General features: G+C 34.2%; 1 long non-coding RNA gene across 1 annotated transcript; it reads right to left on the bottom strand.

Annotated features, from left to right (window-relative positions):
* Positions 1-1,045: 1,045 nt before the first annotated feature.
* LOC114278629 (uncharacterized) lies at positions 1,046-5,697 on the bottom strand. Its single transcript, XR_003634992.2, has 7 exons — positions 5,517-5,697; positions 3,265-3,406; positions 2,702-2,795; positions 2,487-2,571; positions 2,125-2,259; positions 1,261-1,361; positions 1,046-1,159 (listed from the first exon to the last, which is right to left on the bottom strand). It is a non-coding gene; the product is annotated as an uncharacterized LOC114278629 (long non-coding RNA).
* Positions 5,698-6,308: the final 611 nt, after the last annotated feature.

A 6,308-nucleotide genomic window follows, 5' to 3' on the forward strand; every position in this document is an offset into this window, starting at 1 on the left:
TAATAAATTGGTCGCCAAAGCAGGAAAACAATACACTTGTAGTTCCTAATAATTCATTCAATCCATAATGAACCTATAATTTTAAAGCATCATTCAAATTAACTGAATCATTCACATTCGACACGATACATAATTCATTAACATTCGACACAATACAACTATTCTAAGTTTTCATTCACAAGTCACATCCATCTAAGCTACATACTAAACTTTACGTTCCCAATATATACATTCATGCAGCAGTGGCATGAAAGTTACCCTTAGATGGCTTCGCACATTCGCTTGCTTCTTCCATTCTCTGATTCTCCTACTTAATGTATTGGGAAAGCCACTTCAGTTATTAGAAAATTGCGGTTAATGTGGCAACCCTTTTTCAGTCTTGTACCAGCTGATAATGTCTGAGTAGCATGCTTACTTCCTGCAAGATCAACGAAATTCTGGACAAAGAACCAACTTACATTTTACATTTCTCACTAAACGTCCTATAAAAACAAGAATTATTCGAAAAAAGCTCCTTGCACAAATAATCTTTACTGGCCACTAATCTCAGTAAAAATAACTCTCCATACCACAGAGGCTGAAAGAGTGCTCGAGCTTTCACTACCTAAGAATTCATGACCACAACTTTCAACTATCTGCAAGAATCAATTATTATGTAAAGTCAATGAAGAGGTTAAACACTTCAAATTTGTATTAGGCAATAACTACTTCCGGAAAGGACAGCATACCAGTCGGAGAATTTGATAAGATCCGGAACTCGTTTCATTCAGAGAGGTCTCGCCTATTTGTCTTTGAGCTGCACGAACGCAATGCACTGAATAGACTTACAATATCATCCAAGAAAACAGGACTACTATGACCAATTGACGATACTTACCTTCACAAAAAGAGAGGAGCTCCTTTAGATGGTCCCAGTCCCTCAAAATCTCCTCTGTAAGTTTCTCGACAATGGTTCCTCTCTGCAAAAGAGAGAAGAGACCAGCTAAAGATGTTTGTGAAAATTCAGTTTAATGTCATTTGTATTCACATCAAGTACAATATTCACCTTTGGATAATCAAGTAGCCTAAGTGGGTCACTAGCTGGGCTTAAGAGGTCTTTGACAGCTTCATTGTAAATCTCAATTGCAGAGAATTTCAATACAAATTCCCTATCATTATGCTAGATGTTGAAAAAAATACAGCAACATTGAGTAGGAATTCGTACAAGTGTAATTGATTTCAGAAAACAATATTGGGAAAAGAATGGCATTTTTAATGTACCATATGTATGTAGTCAAATAAATCAGCTACAGCATGTTCAGTAATGCCAGACATTGTGTATGTCTTTCCACTGCTTGTCTGCCCATACGCAAAAATAGTTGCTACAAAAACATTTTAATGGTGAAAATTTTCACTACTTGAAGTAACAAAACTTCAGCAAAATAAGGAAACAATGGATGAGAAGAATGCTCACAATTACTTATATTTTCGACCCACAACAGAAATTACTTAAATTTCACTACTTATTTTTTACCCACGGCAAAATAAGGAAACATCGGGAACACACCATAATAATTTTGACCCACAACAGAAATTCCTGCCATCTGTATATACTCAAATCAGTTAAAAACTCTAAAACAAAACCAAACTCAACTGAAACTACTTAAATAGCTAGACATGTGGCCCTAGAAATGTACAGTCAGATAGCCAATTCTAAACAGTTGGGACAAGGCTCTGTTGAGAAAGAATAAATGAGATAGGGTGTAAATGGTTTAATGAAAATAAGAGTCTTTATAAAATTACAAAGTCAGAGTTGTGGTGTGTACACCATCAAAAAGTTAGAAAACATGTGAAAACAGCTATTATTAAACAAGAATGTTAATGCTGATCACCTAAAATATAGAATAGAAGGGCCATCTAATACAACCAAAAAAGAAAAAAAAAATAGGTAGACATTGAAAATCACAAATTTTAAGTGTTCATTGCATCCACTCGAAACAATAAAATCTTACTAGTTATAGGTTTAAAGGGGTATGAATTGCCAAAAATTCCAAATACCTCAGTCAGTGTAACAGATATTGGATCAATGAAAAATTACCATCTCAAACCTTAACATAGCAGAACCAGAATGAAACACAGACATACCGTTGTATCAAGTTTCCAACCAACAGCTGCAGCAGCAATCTCCACGCCAATGTAACCACCAACAACAACAACCACCTTCTGTGCTTTCTCTTATAAAATGAAAACCAGTGTGTGACAAAATCCCCTCTACAGATCCTAATTTAAAAAAATAAAAAAATAAAAATCTAGCTATTTTCAAAAGAAACTCATAGCATTTGCCATTCGGTTATCGTTAAATACAACTTAACAAGCTTGTGTATGTAGAGTTTTACAACAGAAACATTAGCTTCATCACCATATTATTAACCTGAAGAAAGTAGAATTAAGTTGACAACCAAAATATGATAAATAGATAAATGATAAGTGTAACAAATGAAAATTACCAGTGATAATATCAGTGAATCAGCATTTGCAACATCCCGAATATAGTGAACACCGGGTAAGTTTCTGCCAATCTTCTCTAGAAATCTGAAGCCAAGGAAACAAGCATTTAATGGATTAAAGGAAGGAGGCTTGTGACTTCCTTTCCATGTTTTCAAGTTGAGTGTAGTAAAGGAATTCTCATAAGAGCAGCTTTAATGGGAATAGGGGTGAAAACCTTCATAAGAGTGGAAGGACTTTAATTCCATCTTCTTGCTTTCCACATTTACCCACATCATGCAAATCTTCAAACTCAACCTGCAGTTCCTTCACTAAACATTTTGCAAATTCACATCAACTAACCCATGAGCCACCTAGATACAAGTTAAACAACAGAACATCCAAGGTTTTGCATACTTTCTACATGAGCTGTTTATTGTCCTTAAATTGATCAGCAATGGGAATAATGGAAGTGAAAAACTTCGGTTATTTGATTAAGATTTTCACTTCCATTATTTGATTAAGAAGATATAGAAAAGTCATGTCATTGCTCCATTTTTATTATTATTATTATTATTGAAAAAAGAAAAAGAATGTAAGATCTTTCTTTGGAACACAATAGTAGTAGTGGCCAGAGAGGGAGCGAGGACAAGTTCGTTCTTCACCTTTACTTTAAAAAATAAATCAATGTAAAATGAAAAGAGAATAAGCAATTTGACAACTGAATATAAAAGAAATGCATGTAGTGGCTCATAGGATAACAAAGAATTACTTAAGCAGTTGCTATACTAGAAACCTCACCTTTAGAGGAACTAGATTTTGTACAGACTAGTCTCCATATGGGAGTAACTATTTTTTGCTTTTTCCAATCCATAACACATTGCCTGTCTTTTGCACCAGCCATTTTCCACTCATGGTTCAGACTATGATGAAAACTGCATTCCTGCACAAGAGTTAGTAGCAACTATTAAGCTAATAGCAACTTGAATAAGCTTAACCTTACCTATTATGAGCCCTGTCAAAGCAATAGTTTGGTAGCCAAAACTGACAACAGGACCATATGGCTTCAAAAGCATTATTTTCAAACAGGTTTTTCTTTTCCTTTTTCTGAAATATGTTACATGATTCCCAAAAAGAAAACACCTCTATCTTTTTTTCAAGCTTAAGATAAACAAATATGTTTGAAGGTCAACATCCTCAGTATACTAGAACCAATGCAGGTCCTCCTCATCTGTGCATTTGGGGAAAAGGGAATTGAAAGTCCATTGGTAGCATGGAGAAGCTTGTTCTTAACAAGATTAATTCTTCCTTGAACCATTTATGGGATTTGTAGACAATTTATGTTATTGTTGTTTCATACAAAAATATCTAGCTTCCCTTTTGATGTACACCCTCTATACACGGATTGCATCTCCTTTTAATGTGCCTTTTTGGCGTATGTTTACTTATTAGGAAAAAGAAAGGGAAGCAAGAAAGAGGGAAAAAAATTGCATTAGAAATAATAAAAATTTCTTGGTTCTCCTTGATTGTTGATAGTCATGTTTTCCACCTAATAACATCCATCAACCCACTGGGCAGAGGCAAATCCATCCCCACCACCAGTTCTGCCCACCAACCTAACATTGATCTCCTCAATCCTCTCTTCTTCCACCTAATTCATCTTTTTCACTTTTTCCCTCCCTTTAACATTTTCATTTACTGTAACCATATTACTCTTCTTTATTGTTGCATCTATAGGTCTTCATTGAACATGATAAAACCATCTTAGTATGTTCTCACTTCACTTATCTTCAATTGGTTACCATTTCATGAATATATCCATTTCTAATCAAGGTATTGCTTCTATGAGAAATAAAGGCATTTCTAATCAAGGCATTTCTGAACAAAAATCACTAGACATGAAAAAGGCATTGCTTCTATGAGAAATATAGATATTTGGAACTATTTTATTTTTCTAGTTATAGAACAGGGTTTTGGTGAAAATATTGAGGGCTATTCTTGCATGTAAACTGTAACTGGCAATAGTAAGTTTGCTATTTTTCTGGTAAGAGAGAAAAAGGAAGAAAAAAAAAAAAGATGGCAAGAATCTAGGATTCCAACAAGAACAATATGCACATTGTCTTTTTCCAAGTCCTAGCCCACATCAACTATGCTGCATCAGCTTCCTGATGGATTGAAGACGAAGGGACTACATATAAACTTTGTTCAAAAGGTATCATGAAGCCACTATTTGAATTAACAAACTTCATGGACCCAAAACACCACAATAAAAATTATCAAATCATACTTTTCCCCGGACATCAATTAACTTCATCAACTGAAGATCCATGCATGCAATTTATTATTGCACTCTGAGAACTGAGCATGAAATGGAGACCAACTCTTAAACAAAATAATGAAAGATCAATGTCTGGTAAGAACTAGAAGTCCAAAGACCAATTCCTGAATACAGATAGACATTTTGACAACAAATTATAAACCCACCACTACATCAAGCAGCTGCATTCCAATTCACACAAAAATTATGGGATTAAAACAAGCCTAGGTATCAAAGTGGAGTAGTAGACAATTAAAAAAATACACAGAGAGTGGTAGAAACAATACATCCTCTACTCTTTAGCAGATTCAGGGTAAAATTGAAAATTAACTCTAGTAGTATAATGATAGACATTCATTTTGGCATACAAGTAATCCATGAATGTTAGCCATAATATGGTAATAAGGTCTTGACATAGGCGTGATGTTCTCATGATGAATCAATCGATTTAATGTGGGCATCACTCTTTCCTGCATCCTTCCAACTCCTGGCAGGGTTAGTGAGTTGTGTAATAGGCAACCATTTCGTGTGGTTGGGGTCAACATGTTAATATCTGATTCTATAAATAAAACAATTAATCCTCAAATATGTAAAAGTTCATTTTTTCCTTTTGGTGGAGTTGGGGGAAGAAAAAGGAAATCATTTTAGAAGCCAACAAATAAATGAGATGCGCACTCTTAACTTGATAAAAAAATTGTACCGAAATGCTATGATAAGTCGATTTGTAGTGAAGTACCTTCCACTGAACCAAATGGGATATTGCCATCCTCAAGACCTGAGAAAGAGTACCAGGCAGGAAATCATTTAGCAGAACAAACACTGATGCCTTTGCAGGAGAGGCACAAAGCAATATACTTATAATAAATAAAAAATAAAAAAACCCAAACCAAAGGCACCGCTTTTATAAAACTCTGGAACAGTAAGAGCAAGAAATAGAAATGTCAAGATAAACAGCTAATTTCACATATGATCACAAAATGAAATGGAGTAACCCAAAAGGCAGTGGGTAGTTATGTATTTGGTAACAACTTCTGTTAGAGCATCTAAAACCCTTCACCAATTTTTCATCTAAATTTATTCAAAATTTGAGTAAAAAACTAGATTTGATATAAACTACTCCAATCCTTTCATCAAAATCTTTTAAAAATTCGTCTCTTCTCCAATGCTTTATATTTTCAAATTCAAATTTGATGAGTTCTCAATTTCATTAAAAAAAATATATAAAACCTCTCCCTTGATTTGATGAAAGGATTGGAGATGGTTTTTTAGCACTTTACGTGTTATTAAACATGCACAGATAAAAGTTAGCTCAAAAAGCAGAGTACATGTCATTGCTATTTAAATGGCACACTCACTGTTAGTGTAGATGATATTTCAAATTAAATTTTGATCCTTAACTGTAACTATAACTAGAGAAGCTGGCCTTAATCAAATTGTTTATCCAAGCAACCAAAGTAAGAAAAAAGAAAAAAAAGAGTTGTTGAACAACTCCAATCCCAAACCATTTTATGCATGCATTTTCTATTTG

This window comes from Camellia sinensis, chromosome 4, assembly GCF_055761805.1.
Source record: "Camellia sinensis isolate YWXY chromosome 4, ASM5576180v1, whole genome shotgun sequence".
Taxonomy (NCBI): domain Eukaryota; kingdom Viridiplantae; phylum Streptophyta; class Magnoliopsida; order Ericales; family Theaceae; genus Camellia; species Camellia sinensis.